Raw genomic sequence first — 15,522 nt, 5'->3', positions numbered from 1 at the left:
ATAGGTTCACGTAGGGTTGATGGGCGCTGTGAGGCCAAACTACGTAGCGTGTGTGCTCAGAATGCCTCACGGCTGATCGTTGTGTACCGAATAAGGACCACATGCGACTAAACACGTGTCAGCAGGTTTCAGTTTTGGCTTAATGAAACCCGAATTAAAGACGACGCAACATCTAACTTATATATTTACGTATTTTTTCTGAAAAATTGTGAACTTTGTAGTGATTATACATGCTGTTGATTTACTTTAAAGTGTGCCTAGGTTAGGTTCTAATTCTTATAAGGATCCCACTAAGAACATGAAGTTGGATGCCACATAACATGATCTTATCTTTTTTCTTCTCAGCAGCATATGCCTCTTGCAGAACAAGTCCAGTCTGCAGGCAACTCCACGCACCAGCAGGAGACGATGCATTGTCTGAGCCAACGAAATGAGGGCAACACCTCGCGTACTGTCCCCTGCAGATTGGACCGGACTGTTTGCGAACACTCTTAAAGCACATACAATGCAGGCATGGCCCAGGCTTCACTGCAGCACGAGCGCGGAGGGGCCCGGAGGCGGTTCTGGCTCAGAGGAGCGTGTGCATGGCATGAAGCCCGGGAGAGGATGATCCCGGAAGATGTGGAGAAACCTTCTACAAAAACCAGTGAAAACAATGGAATGACATGCAGGTACCCTGTCACACAGTACCAGCTTTTATTCTAAGAAGTGCAGGTACTGTCCCAATAAAATAATATCAGAACTGCTGGGAAGTGCCGGGTTTGTCCTTTGATAAAGTAGATAATATCTGTCAATTTAAAGCACTGACAAAGACCCCCTCATCTGAGTATGAGGAGCAGGGCTTGCAGCAGAGATTACAATAAGATAATGGCCCTCTACCAGCCACAGTGAGAGCAGGAAACATTGCCAAACACGTTCAGCTCTCCTTTGGTGTGTTGAAGTGACTTCAGGGACAGCACCTGGTATTCAATATTTATTACAATACACAAGAAAGGAGCGCAAGACAATGAAAATATGGGCCTCGCCTTCTCCGGATAGTTTTTAACGATGTCCAAGAGAAAACACAGCGCAAGACCGATTCAGGACCTCGTCCTGTTCCCATAGACTATATACGATTCGTGTTTACAAGCTATCTGGCTGGGAGAGACAATGTGAAGGCCTGCCAGGCAACCTTGACTATGGGAAGAACCAGGCAAGCATTTCGTCTCCCCCTTCTGTTATGTGGTTTGCAGAAGAAAACCTTATTTTGAAAGAAATAAAGAAGCACTTATTAAAAAATCAAAATGTCTCATTCTTTTTCGATACTAGGGGTAAAAGGAGTGAATAATGGCAATATAAAGAAAAAACATCTTTCGGTTTGCCCCCTGAATACCGAATCAACAATATTGATGGAACAGAAAATCAATGACTGAATATAGAATATAGAATATCAGCAGGTTGGTCTAGATATTCTGTACCTAACTCTATATATATGTACCTATGTGGTAGATACATCTTCAAGGTACATAGATGTGAAGTAAGGAATAGTAAATTTACACTTCTCTATGTGCACTTACCTTTCGATATTTTGTCCCTAGATAGCAATATTCCACATAATTGTCGGCGTCGATATTCAATAGTAAAATCCCATCTGACGGCGGCCAGTAGGTAGGTAACATACCCAAACAGGAGAGTGATTTATATCTTTTTAGAAGAGGGGGAATAGTTTGATGACTGCGAATGCGAGACAAGTAGAACATACAGATAAAATGTCATAAAAGCATGATCCAAGGTCACCTAATGCAGCATTAACATTTAAGTAGATTCTAGCAAAAGTATAATAAAATGAGAATTATTAACAAAAAAGCACAGATGGTGGCTGGGGAAGTAGATACCCACAACGTCTCCTAGATTTTAACACACAGGGTCGACAAGTGTGCTAAACATACACAGGATTGAAACTGAAAGCATTGCAATGAAGATACAAAATAAGTAAGGTACATGAATAAATAATAAAAGGAAAGTCCAGCGACATCTTAAATATGGGTTATATATTTACAAGCCCATTGTGCCGTCAGTGGTGAACAACCTTTACAACGAAACTTTTACAACGCACTACCATTACAACGCGGTCATTACAACGCAAACCGTTACAACGCATTGCGCTGGGGGGCGCTCTAGGATAGGGTATAAGTTTAATTTTCTATCCAACACCTTCCCTAGTGTCCACGGGGACTGGAGTTGGAATAGAAAATTAGACTTACCACTATCCAGCACCTCTAAGCGCTATGCGTTGTAAAGGTTTGCGATGTAAAAACCGCGTTGTAAAGGCAAGCGTTGTAATAGCCTGCGTTGTACCGTCATACATCCGCCGCCAGTGCCAGCAGAAAGTGTGCCTGCCCATATTTACAAGGCCACATAAAGTCACTCTGTGTGACTTTTCAGGGCCGAACCCAACAGAGTTCGGCCCTCAGCCCCACCCTTTTTAATATTTATCTTGTCCCCCTTATAGAGCAACATGAGGTCAGTGTCATCTCATATGCTGATATGACACAGCTGATTTTTTCTTTCAAAGATCATTCAGATGTAGCTTTTATTACATATAAACAATGCCTGATTGATATCTCTACTTGGATGACCGCTAACTGCCTACGACTTAATGCCGATAAAATGGAAGTTCTGTTTTTTAATCAACCCTCACCTCCTCGACCTGAAGGCTGGTGGCCCCCTGTGCTCAACCCCCCCCCAAGCTCGGTCGTGTCAGCTAGAAATCTGGGATTTAAGTTCGACAACATGCTATCACACAAAGCCCAGATAGGACATGTTTCCTCCATTTGTTTCTGGAAATTAAAAGCATTAAGGAAATGTCTCCATCTTCTACCTATGGAGTGTAGGAAAACCATTGTTCATGCCTTGGTGACATCACAAGTGGACTATGCCAACAGTCTTTACCTCCCAGCTTATCTGATCAAAAAGCTGCAGAGAATACAGAATGCAGCTGCAAGGCTCATAAGAAATGTCCCTTTAAGACATCATATCTCACCTCACCTAAAGAGCTTACATTGGCTGCCGGTGAGAAAACGGATTGAATTCAAAGCACTTACCCTGGCGTTCAGAGCAATAAATGGTAAAGGCCCCTACTACCTACAAAAAAGAATTTATAAATCACACCATACTATAAATTTAAGGTCCAATCACCTTGAACTTCTTGTCACTCCACGTTTTGCCAAAACGAGATTGGGCGGACGCTCATTCGCAGTAACGTCATCGGTTCTCTTGAATGCCCTACCCCTGCAAATCAAAAAGGCCCCCTCGGAACCCAGTTTCCGCAAGTTATTAAAGACATGGCTCTTCAGTCAATAGTAGATTCTAGAGGGCTCCATGGTACTGACCTCCTTCTCTATCTCCGTTCAGCGCCGGGACACCCCCGTTGGGGGTAGCCGTGCGCTCTATAAACTACATATTATTATTATTGCTTTATAAATATGGGCCTATTTCACGCATTACTCTGCATGAAAGGGGCATTCCATAGGTGTTGCTGTGGGTGTTCCTATGCAACATCTATGGAACCTGACACATTCCGAGATTTACAAAGTGTCGTAAAGATGGGAATGCTTCAGAATCCTACGCCTCCCCTGGGGTGGCGTAGGAGTGGCGCTACTGAGAAATACTTTTATTTGTACCCGTTCTTTGCTATGTGTGCTGGCTTCTGCAGCATTAAAGATTTTTTTTGTGCTGGAAGGTGTCCCTTCCTGTACAACAATCATCCCTGCGACGCAGGCATCCTTCCACCATGGCACAAGGGTGTCTGCATTGGTGCACATCTGCTGTTTGTGCGCCGGTACAGGGGAGAAGGACAGGAATGTACGCATTCTTGCCCTGTTATTTTGGTACATGGCAGCGCAGCAGGAAGGCTTGCTGCACTGAAGTGCGTCAAAATATAGTAAATGAGGCCCGGGTGTAGAGTGACGTGCATGTGGACAAATGGGAAGCAGAATCCTTTGAGGTCTCTGAGAGTGTAATAGTAGTACTCAATGAAGGTGTAACAGACTCAATCAGTGAAGGTTTAAAGCACAGAAGCCAATGGCTTGCAGAGCAAAGTCGAGTTACCTGCACTTGCAAGATGCAGAATAGGCTGTTGATCATTTATCAAGCATGGTAAGCGACAGGTTGATATACGAATCGTGGTATTCAGTGTAGCACCGAAAGTGAACGGGGCAACCGGCGATGTGCACACAAGGTGGTTTATTTACAAGCCCCTATGCGCTGCCGGAGCATCATTTTTAGTGACTAACTGACAGTGCACACGGCAGGGCCATATCGACAAGGCCACGTAAAGCCACTTTGTGGCTTTCCATGGCCTTGTAGATATGGACTAAGGCAACCCAGCACAAGTCACTGCATTGCCCCACCCTGTGATAGGGAGGCGTGTCATGGGTGTTACGGTGGATGTTCCAATGTAACACCCATAGCACTTGATACATCCGCAGATTTACGTGATTTTGTAAACCTGGGAATGCGTCAAAAGCCTAAACCTCCATAAGGGAGGCATCAGGGGGGCTCGAAGAGGAGAAATACCTTTCTTTCTCCTTGTTTTTCCTTTTTCTATGTGTGCTGCATTCTGCAGCACACATAGAAAAAGGAAAACACCTCTTGTGATTGTGTTTGTGCAGGTAAGTGTCCCTTCCTGCAAGAAAACAATCATCCCTGTAACGCAGGCACCCTTGCACCATGGTGCCGGCGTTGGCACATGGCAGCCATTGTGCGCCATCACAGGGGAAAAGGACAAGAATGCGACATACCTCATAGATACAGCGCATTCCTGCCCTTTTCTTTTGATGCTGGGCAGTGCAGCAAGATTCCTTGCGGCGGTGCCTAGAGCAAATACCTTGTAAATGAGGTCAAAGGTATTATGTGCAACACCAACATGGAGTAGGAGATGTTAATACCTGCAAGTTTGAGTTTCTTCATCACCACTTGGGTGCTGTTTAATTTTTTTTTTTAAGCTTGAACGCTATTAAATAAGGATAAACAGAATATCATGTGTAACTTAAAAAGAGAGTTCGATAACTTATGTTTTTTAGCCACCTAAAAGAATATATATTTTGATCGCCAAGTAACTAGTTTCTTGATGTGGCCCTTCTTGCAAAATTATAATTAAGTTGATCTCGGTTCAAGCAACTGCTTCCAAGTTTACGCAAAGACTGAAAGGTACTGCAGTACTTGTATTACGGCGGGAAAAATAGCAGACTGAACTGCCCTTCGTTTTGAGAAGAAATATACACAATAAGCCCCAAACCCTACATCTCACATGTGAGCTGTTATGTAGATTCTTTTCACAATTTGTAAGAGATTTTGCAGCAGTAGGCAGGTGCCATGAAGTCCTCTTAACAGGATGTTGTTGCTTTATAGGTTTTAAAAGCGATTACCCACATATGCACCACTGCCCTTGAGACGGCACCATTCCCTTGAGCATTGTCAAGCAAGATGATCCAACCTACCACAAAATGTATGCTACCGTACCGTATGCCCACAACAAATGTGAGTGTGGGTTGTCAGGAAGGGGTTCTAAAGGCACGAGAGCTAGGACTAAGAGTACTGGAACCACCATGATTGTTGTTTTTCCCTGTTTGGCTAAGACACCTTTCACAGAACAGATTCTGCTACTGAGCACTGCTTCTGACGTGAACAACATGAGAGTCATCCTTCACTCAAACGAGTCTCTGACCCGGCAGGAGTAACAATATCCCAAAGAAGACATACTTTCTTTGTTCTCTATAGAGTACTACCTCAGGCCCTGATTTAGACTTTAGCGGACGGGGTTACTACTTCACAAACGTGAATGATATCCTGTCCGTCGTATTACAATTCGATTATATCCTAGGGCAGACAGGAGTTCTGTCACATTTCTGACAGACTAATCCGTGGGGCAAACTCTAAACCAGGCCTGGACCAGACAAATTTAAAAATTGCTTGTTAACCCCTTGGCCGTGGCGGTAATTCTGCCGCGGTGCTGGGGGGGAGGTGGGGTTGCGCGGGGCCGCCATGCTTGTGACGGAACCACTCCATCACGAGCCACGGGCGCGCTGTGCTCATGATGGAGTAGTTCCGCTCATTAATTCAGCTGCGCAGGCGCGCAATTGATGCAGCGTGGGCGGGGCGGCCCCGGCATGACGGAACCACTCCGTCATGAGCACAGCGCGCCCATGGCTCATGACGGAGTGGTTCCGTCACTAGCATGGAACGGGTTAAATACATAACATGATTACCGAATAACTACTTTACTATGCCAGAGCATAGCCGTCCAAACATTATGATAAGAAAAAGGTTGACAAAGTCACGTGTATTATGTTGTTTGTAAACTAATAAAAAATTATGATAAAAAAAAATAAACCTAGTCCCTGAATGTATGCAAACCTCATAGACTAGACGACGGACATACTGCAGAGTATAAAATCAGGTGGCTCACCTTATCATTGGCCAGAAGTTCTCCTAGAGTCGGTTTTTACCTAATAGAAAATCATGTGTCTTGGTTTGATTTGAATAAACCCATTCATATGACAATTGACTTCCTTCGGGATCCTTCAATGGGATTTTCTACCTTGAAATCACCCCAGTGGCCCAATAGCCTTAGTCAACTGTTGATTGGATCATTAGTGTTCACTGGGACAGAGTAACCATGCTGGGTCTAAGCCCATATTGGGAACTCTCCTGACTCACAATAAGGTTCTCTTTGAACATGGGTGTAGCTTAGTCAGTAAAATTCAGGGGGTCGAATCTCACATTTCCCAACTGAAAAAGCAGTAGGCTGCAGAGTGGAGGGGTGAGATGACCAAGCATCAGGATGGACTCAGGATAAGTACTGGTTTGCATGAGATGGACCACTGCCTAGAGAGGCACTGGGTGACGCTGATGTTGCTAAAAAAAGATTTGTATGGGTAGAAATACATTCTTATTATTAAAGATACCTTAACCACTGTGGTATGTTCTAAACCCTGAGTTTGTGCTTCCCCAGACCTAGCACTCTTAAAAAGTGCCTACCAGTATGAATGGCATGTGAATCCTATTACTGGAAGTCCCCTTTGCCTTATGTAACATTTTGTATACACTGATTTACACATGTATGATCCGTTATTTCTTCTGTATGTGTGTGTGATGTAAAGTGCGCCAACACTCTACACTGGTATGAGAGATGCTATAAAACAAATAAAAGGCATGTGAGTAAGGGACTATGGAGAGATGAGAGACACTGTTGGAGGGTGATAGTGAGGGAATTATTGAAGAGCCCCAACAAATATTCTCGTATCCTTGTGCACATTAATGTCATCATTTACTATGCTTTAAATGCTAATGCAATTGAATAAATAATGATAAATCTGTTGTATAATTCACAATGTTGTCCTACATTTTCTTGGGGGAGAACCCCCGAAAGCCCCCATTGTAGTGGTCGGGCTCACTCACAATGTGCCAGGGCTGCTTTGGGTTCCGAGTCCAGGCATGTTCCCATCACCTTGCGGGTGTTTGATTACCATTAGTATGTCTGGAAACTGGACACTAGCACTGCTTCCCTTGCCCACTACTGTTAATGTTTGTGAATTCCTAAAAAGGTAGTACATTTGCACCCGTTCAAGGAGTATATCTGTGGGTGCAGATTTACTATTTTTATTGTAAAGCAGTCACTATATAAATGTAAGTTTTCGCTCCTAAAAATATACAAGTTAAAAGCTCTTAGAACAAATGAGAATGAGAACGGCCACAGACATAGCAAACCTCACTCTGGACCACCAGACACAAATATCTAGCCAAGAATGCTTTTGGGAAGTGTTACACTCCAAACACTTGCCTGAAGCTACACCCCTGCTATTGGCATCGAAGTTCTTCCTTGGAATTCATGACAATGGTCACGTACAACTTCGCAGCTTGGTTTCCCTGCCCTCAAATCACTTATTTTAAATGTAAATCACTACACACACCCTTCTTTATCTCTTCTACGAGCAGCCTTGATGGTAGAGCCGTCAAATCAATGCCTGTTGGCAGCACTCCATGTTTCCAGTCCTCGCCTTTTACAAATCATTTTACCAATTGATAGAAGGTCACAAGTACTAAGCCCTAGTTACAAATAGAGGTGGGCATGCCGGCAAATTATTAGGACTAGCTGGGACAGAGAAGAGACAAGGGTCTGGCTTGGCTCTGAGAGTCAATGCACAAGCCAAGCCATGAAAACATTTACCATGTATATCATGCAACAGACATCATGTAAAAATATGATACACTCCCTTCAACATTCAAAAGTGTTTTTCTATAATATGCAGAAGTTTCACCTTAGTACATCAGACTATATCAGACTATATTACTGCAGAAACAGACATTTATTAAAATTGGTAGTTTTTAAACATGAACTTAGAAACATTAATGGTTCGCCCCACAATGACAATGCCATTAATGAATTAAGAGGTAAGTCAGTAGTCATATGAGCCCTAAACGTGGCCTAGATTCTTCAAGCCCGGAATATACTAGCTTAACCCCTTCCACGCTCATGACGAGCTGGGCTCGTCATGGTGTAGCCTCCTCGCACGCTCATGACGAGCCCAGCTCGTCATGAATAATGGAAAATGGAGGATCCCAGCACCGGGGGGGGGAAAACGCATAGCAGCCAAGTGGTTAAACACAACTAATGGGGCATGTATGCGACTAGGGCTGGGAGTGGTTTAGTCTTGATACGGATTTTGGAGCACCCTGACTGGAGTCGTCAGTTTTAATAAGTCATTTCAATTAGAATAGCAGGTAATAAACGTTCTCATAAGGGCGACAGACAAGGGTTGTCGTTTCGATGCTTTATACAAGAATTAACAGGCATATTACATAGAGTATGCCATAGGAAACCTTAAGTGTCAAAGCATACAACTCGTCAATACAAAGAACTTGGTACAGTTCTAAGTGAAATCCGTCATAGATTCACCTCTAATGTGGGGAAAAGGCGTCTCTCCCACATAGAAATCTACAAGTCTTTTTTTTAGGACTTTAGACAAAGACATTCATATATTCTACATTTGGTACATGATTCTCAGGAAATGCACCAATATTGAACGAACAATAAGAAACAATTTACTACAAAATACATCCAAAGATTATCCATAGTGGAATGAATTGGCATATATTGTCACAGTTAGTTCAGCAATTCAAATTGATTCATGGTCTGAAAATAGCCGGGGACAGTTGAAACGACCTTGGTTAGGTAAAGAGTGAAAAGGCCTCTGGGATCATCTCTCAGTTTATTATTATTAATTTTGCAGTTCTTTTTTTGGAACTCGAAGAACAACATTAACCACCACGTTATTTTAGGGATGTTAATACAAGATGGAGGATGTTTTAAACACAACATTAGTTAGCATAAGCCTCCATTGGTGATGCGCTTCGACGTGTAGGGAAATCAACTCTCTCAATTTGTATAATAGATGAAGCAAATTTGTAATCTATTAAACCAAACATAAAAGGTGCTTGTACAACGCACTTCCTCTACCCAAGTATTTAAATGTTGTCTCATATGTAACAATAAAGAAAAAGGTTCTGTGAAATAACATGTATGACTAGGTTCACACACTTTGGATAAGTAGTGAAGCCGGTCTTGATTCTAGGTTACCTGGTTTCAAGTTTTGAAATTCAGCCACCTGACTTATCTGCCTGGGCTTGTGTGGTCCAGCACCGCCTAGTAGGCCCCACAGCGACAGGGGCAGCAGGCAAGCCTGAGACTGTCAAGATGCGCCAGGGTTGCAGGTCCTCTTTGCCATCCTGCAGAGATCTGGATGGGCCTGCGGTCCTACAGCTGGAGCGTACCAGCTGAAGCCCGGCCCCATCGACCACGCCACTGTCCCCTTGTCTGACAACCATTTTGCGGTCATGGTCGGCCGCTCTCTGGCTATTCAGCTCATATGGGCAAATTACATTCGCAGCTCGCTGGGGCGTCCATTCTCTTTCCTTCTGGTGGTGCCTGCCAGGTGCTTTGGGGTCCACGTGACCTGCCGAGAGTGCCATGTACCTGCTTCTCATTTTCATAACCCTGGGACCAGCCCTGTTGCCACCCACCACCTCGGACCGCCCTGTTGCTCGCTATAACCACACCACATGATGGCAGAAGAGACATAAAGCAATGTAAATTGCTTTTAAACAATGTAAACCTGCGTGCCGACAAAGCTCTCAATCCCACACCAATGAGCCACTGGATAAGGGAGCAGGCACCGTAGCCATAATGACAGAGCTCCAGGCTGAGTTTTGCTCCAAAGACGCCCTTTTTGGGGACCTCATAAGCTGCATTTAGTATATGGGCGAACGCCTGGATCGTCAGAGCACCAGGTTTGACGGTGCTGAGGAGCACATTGCCGGACTGGAGGACGGTACTACATCCACGCTGAAGCGCTCGGAAAAACTGGAACATATCATCAAGACATTTGCCATCAAGAACGAGGACCTGGAGGCACCCTCACTTAGGGATAATGTCCGCATTCTGGGCATTGCGGAGACAACAAACATGGAGCGGCCTGATTTGTTTGTGGAGCAGTTGCTCGCCAAACTCTTCAACAGTGCCAGCTCTTTATCCACGTTTGCTGTGGAGAGTGATCATTGCTTCCTTGGTCCACGCCCTTCGGTGTGGGCAACCCCACGTCCACAGGTGGCGTACCTCCTGAACGATAGAGACACTGTGCTCCATCTGGCCCATGAAAATGGCCCCTTGCAATACCAGGGGACCATCATCTTGTTCTTTCTGGACTTTACCATCACTGTGCAAGAGGCGAGACGTAAATACACCGATGCCAAACATTCCTTAAGCAAGTTGGACCTCAAATACGCAAGGCTTTCCCCGGCACGTTGCACATCGAGGTTAATGGAAAGCTCACTTTTTCAACACTCCGGCAGAGGTGATGGACTTCTGCAAACATCATGCTGCGGATGGGTCTACTTCCCGGTGGACAACTCCAGCATGTACGAGCCCCACATTCTCCTTGGCACACACTCCACCTGTTTGACTTTGAATGTTCTGCCTCAATCCTTACTGTGACTTCTCTCTCATTCATGGTCATGCTCCTGCCGACATCCTGCTTGGCCTTGGCAGCAAGAGGCCTCTTCACCATCCTTGGACTTCTGCTTTCTCTTGGCGGTGCTTTCCAGCCTGTGATCGAAACTTACATTTGCACTTATCCCTTATCATGAGGTCCACGCCATCTGAGGAGTTGTCTCCCCCCAATGGTGTATACCAATTTTTTACTTGTGGGATTGTTTAGTTTTCTGTTTCTTGTTTTAGGTTGTCACTGGATGTGTCATTGTCTGGTGTGGGTGTGGGGCATGGAACAAGTTCTTGAAGAATGTTTTAGTTATGTTTGTTTTTCATAGCATTTCGGATATTTGATAGTCTACTTATCGACATGGTATGTACTATTATGTTTTACTGTGTTAAATGCCTGTTGCACTCGGGAGAGGGTTGTCGATATCCTTTTCATTACTAGGAATATTTGTGGAATCAACAACTCACGGAAAGGCAAGCAAGTCCTCTCCTACCTCGCTTGCCATGGCATTAAAATAGCTTTCCTACAGGAGACACAACTTCCACCTAGAGACTCCCAGGCTTTAAGCTCCACTTGGGGTGCACATCGTTATTTCTTCAGCAATAGCACCTATTCCAGTTGGGTGTGCATCCTCATACATAAGAGCATGCTCTTCTCTCTCCTCATCATCTACACAGACCCAGAAGTACACTATATTATATTGACAGGCATTTTGGCAGGTAAGTGTGTGTTACCAGCAAATGTTTATGCCCCAAACATTGACTCACCTTTTTTCAGGACATATTTGCCCATAAGGGTCGGGCAGAAGTGGATTTAGTAATACTAGAGGGTGAATTCAATCTAGTTCTAAAACCCATAGTTGATTCCGCCAGTACACAGCCAAGCGGTAACAAAACGCCAGGGTGGTCCTTCATCACATTGTTGGCACACATGTTCTCAGAGACTTCTGGCGTTCACATCACTCCAACTCCCTTGACTACATCTTCTTATCTTCCCCCCCACGGTGTGTGGACAAAACTCAACTATTAACTTTTTTCTGCAAATGTTGCACTTTGGGTTACTGATGTCAGGCATTTGCCATGCACTCTTTCAGACCACTGCCCGGTGCGTCTGACACTGGACATCCCCGGCGGGAGTGGGATGCGGTATGCACGGGATTGCACGAGGTCGTTATCAAATATTTTGTCCTGAACGCTGCCACTGTGTTGACTTAGGCCACATTTTGGGAGGTCTTTAAGGCCTACATCCGAGGCATCTGTATGTCTAAACATGAGGGCATTCTCTGAGACATTTGTGCCCAACTGACCTGGATTGAATCTGCACAATATTGATCGGGCTGACTCCCGCCCAGGTTGCACCCCCCAATTACACGCGCTATTGGTCCTACTGACTGAGTTCCACGATTTCGCGGACAGGGAAGAACTGTACATGGGTAGCCATGCCACTGACAGATGCTACGGGGAAGGGAAGCAACTAGGCCGCACGCTTGCATGCCTGCTTAACTCTAATCATCTCAGTGGGTACATTACAGAGCTTCATATCACAGGTGGGACCTGAGTTATTGACAAGGAAAGCTTACGATCTGAATTTGATTGAAAATATGAACACTTGTACACTTCCCACTCATCGACTGCCGAGTCCGAGATCTTGACATATCTTGCCGAGCTTGCCATAGTATGGGTAACTGATGGCCAACAATGTTTTCTGAGTGAGCCTATAATATCTGACAAATTCCTAAAGGCAATCGAGACCCTGGACAGCTCCAAAGCCTCAGGTCTTGATGAGCTTACTGATGCCTTTTACAAGGCGTATAAGCATCAACTTGTTCCCCACTTACTTACCATGTATACAGACGCCCTGGATGCTGGCTTACTACCTCCACACTGCATGAGGCGGTACTTACGCTACTCCTCAAACCTGGCAAGGACACACACCTCTGCTAATCCTATAGGCCACTTTCCCTACTCTTACCTATTTAGATGATAAAATCTTTGCCAAAGACCTTGCCACCCATCTCCCTCTGTTAAAGGAACACATTATCTACCCCGTTCAGTCCAGTTTTGCCCCCACAGGTCCACCTCCCTCACTCTCAAATCAATACTTGTAGTATTAGATAGGACGTTACGGACCACCACCACTGTAGTGGCCCTGTTAAACGTCGAGAAGGCATTCGATTCCCTTGGATGGGCATTCCTCTGAGGAATGCAGGCAAAACAGGCTCTCCCCTGTACCTTTATTTCCTCAGTTATGCTTCTTTATACTAACCCAATGGCATGCCTTAGGGTAAGTGGATCCCTTACCGACTGGTTCTCTGTCACCAGAGGTTCCAGACAAAGCTGCCCGTCTCCTGTTTATCATTGCTATGGAACCCTTGGTGAGCCATCTTCAGGAGTGACACATCCACTGTGGCCTTCAACTCACCCATTGTCCTCTTATGCTCTCCTTATATGCAGATGGCATAATGTTGTTTGCCTGTCATCCCTCTGATAATCTCCCCCCTTTGATTGGTAAAATTATGTTGTGGTAATCTTTCGAGCCTCTTTATAGACTGGACCAAGTCTGAACTTTTCCCATTAACCGAGGGTACTCACACTGTAGATGTTAGATATACTCTGTCATGGACCACAGATTCCACCAAATGCCTAAACATACATCTATACTAAGACAAAGATGAGATTATTTTCCTCAATTATGGACCTGCTGTCGACAAGTTATCGAAACATGTGGAACGCTGGGTACAGCTTCCACTTTTCTTGGCTGGTTGAGTGGCTATAATTAAAATGGTGGTCCTTCCTCTTTTAAAATTTTTCTTTTTTATCATCCCAATACCGCTTATGGAACACTTCTTTACCACGGTCTGCAAACTCCTCCTGCAGCTCATATGGGCGGACGCAAACCCGGATCCGCTGAGACACCTTGACACTCCCTTATGATCATGGGGGTTATGAGGTCCCTGACGTCCAACTCTATTAGCTTGCTGTGCACTGCCAGTATGCACACCGCTGGCACCATCTGGACGCTCGCATCCCTTACCCCAAACTGGAGAGATCAGCTCGGCCAGCTGCCTCTTTCATCTATACTGCTGAAAGGCATCCGTATGGATCCCTCCAACATTCAATCCCTGTCCACCACCTGTTGAGCCTGGCAGAAACTTTGTCGCATACTGGGCGAGGGTATTCTTTACTCTTCTGCTTTCCCGCTGACAGACAATCCATGGCTCCCCCTCACACATGAGAAGTAAGTTCAGCGTACCCTACGGCGTCATGCACTGCATACCATAGGCGATGTGTTCCCAGACAGTCATGTCCTCACACATGCCGATGATGTCCGCTTCCAGAATGCCTCCAATATGGATAATTTTATATTAAGATGACTCCATAATACCCTATGCTCCTGCATATCCACATATCTTCTCACCCCGGATGACATCCCATTGTTAACATTGGTCATCTCTGACACCGATGGCAGTCGCTTGATCTCCAGGCTTTATAGCACGTGCCTGGCCATGAAATCAGATTCTACTATCCGTGTCAGTGAGGCCTGGGGTGCTCATTTAGGTTATCTGCTCTTCAACAAAGTCTAGTCCTATTGCTGCTGCCAAAGCTCATATTTCTCAATCACAAACCAACTCATATATTTTAAATTTCTACACCATGCGTACATCTCCCCTACAAATATTTCATGCTTTGACTCCACCCGTTCATCAGTGTCCTAAGTGTCATGCACCTGATGTTGATTTTGCAAGTTTAACCTGGTCATGCATATTTATAGGTCATGGACCTCTATTATCTCTCGCAAATCTTCCTGACCCAGCAATGGCATTACTAGGGTACAAAATTGGCATTCCCAAAGCTACGTACAGATTTACATCCGTGGCATTACTTCTCGCTAAGCGGGAACTGGCCGTTTACTGGGGTTTTAAGCATGTCCCCACAGACTCTACCTGGCTCAAATCCATGTCATATTGCAACAAAATTAGTGAAGACTTTGCACAACTACAGCCACTCACCTCTAGGCCTAGGGATGATTGGTAACCCCTGCCTGTTATATGCCTGAGGTAGGCTCATGTAGCAATGCTGCACATTTTCTTACATTGCCCTGGTTTGCACAATAACATTTCACGATAAACTTTTGCACATATTTGCATGTGTGACAATGTTGGATTACTTTCTCTGAAACTGCTTGTCTTACACATTTCGCTTTGGGCAACATTATCATGATGCCTTGAACACAGAGGACAAGGCTTTGCAAGTGCTGCACAATGTCGTTCTATCTTCATCCACGGAGCAACAGGGCTATCTGCAAACCCATAACAATGCTAATCTGTATACATATTGCAAGGGTGCTTTTTATTATAAATAAAAAGCATTTCCGGGGGTTAGCCATAGGAGACACTCCTGCTGACATCAAGAGGTGCCTGCATACTGAAGCCTCACCAAGCAGCTACTTAACATCTCCATGAGGGGTGTCCAGTTTGTGATCAAGA

General features: G+C 44.8%; 1 protein-coding gene across 1 annotated transcript in view; it reads left to right on the top strand.

Annotated features, from left to right (window-relative positions):
* The window catches only part of B3GAT1 (beta-1,3-glucuronyltransferase 1), a 340,153-nt gene extending 338,875 nt beyond the window's left edge, over window positions 1–1,278 (top strand). Inside the window, exon 8 of the mRNA XM_078683872.1 lies at window positions 349–1,278. The gene's annotated coding sequence lies outside the window, so the exon portion shown is untranslated. The remainder of the gene's footprint in view (window positions 1–348) is intronic.
* Window positions 1,279–15,522: the final 14,244 nt, after the last annotated feature.

Source organism: Lissotriton helveticus, chromosome 3_1 (assembly GCF_964261635.1).
Source record: "Lissotriton helveticus chromosome 3_1, aLisHel1.1, whole genome shotgun sequence".
In the NCBI taxonomy this organism is placed as follows: Eukaryota; Metazoa; Chordata; class Amphibia; order Caudata; family Salamandridae; genus Lissotriton; species Lissotriton helveticus.
This window is presented reverse-complemented; position numbering and strand designations above follow the sequence as displayed.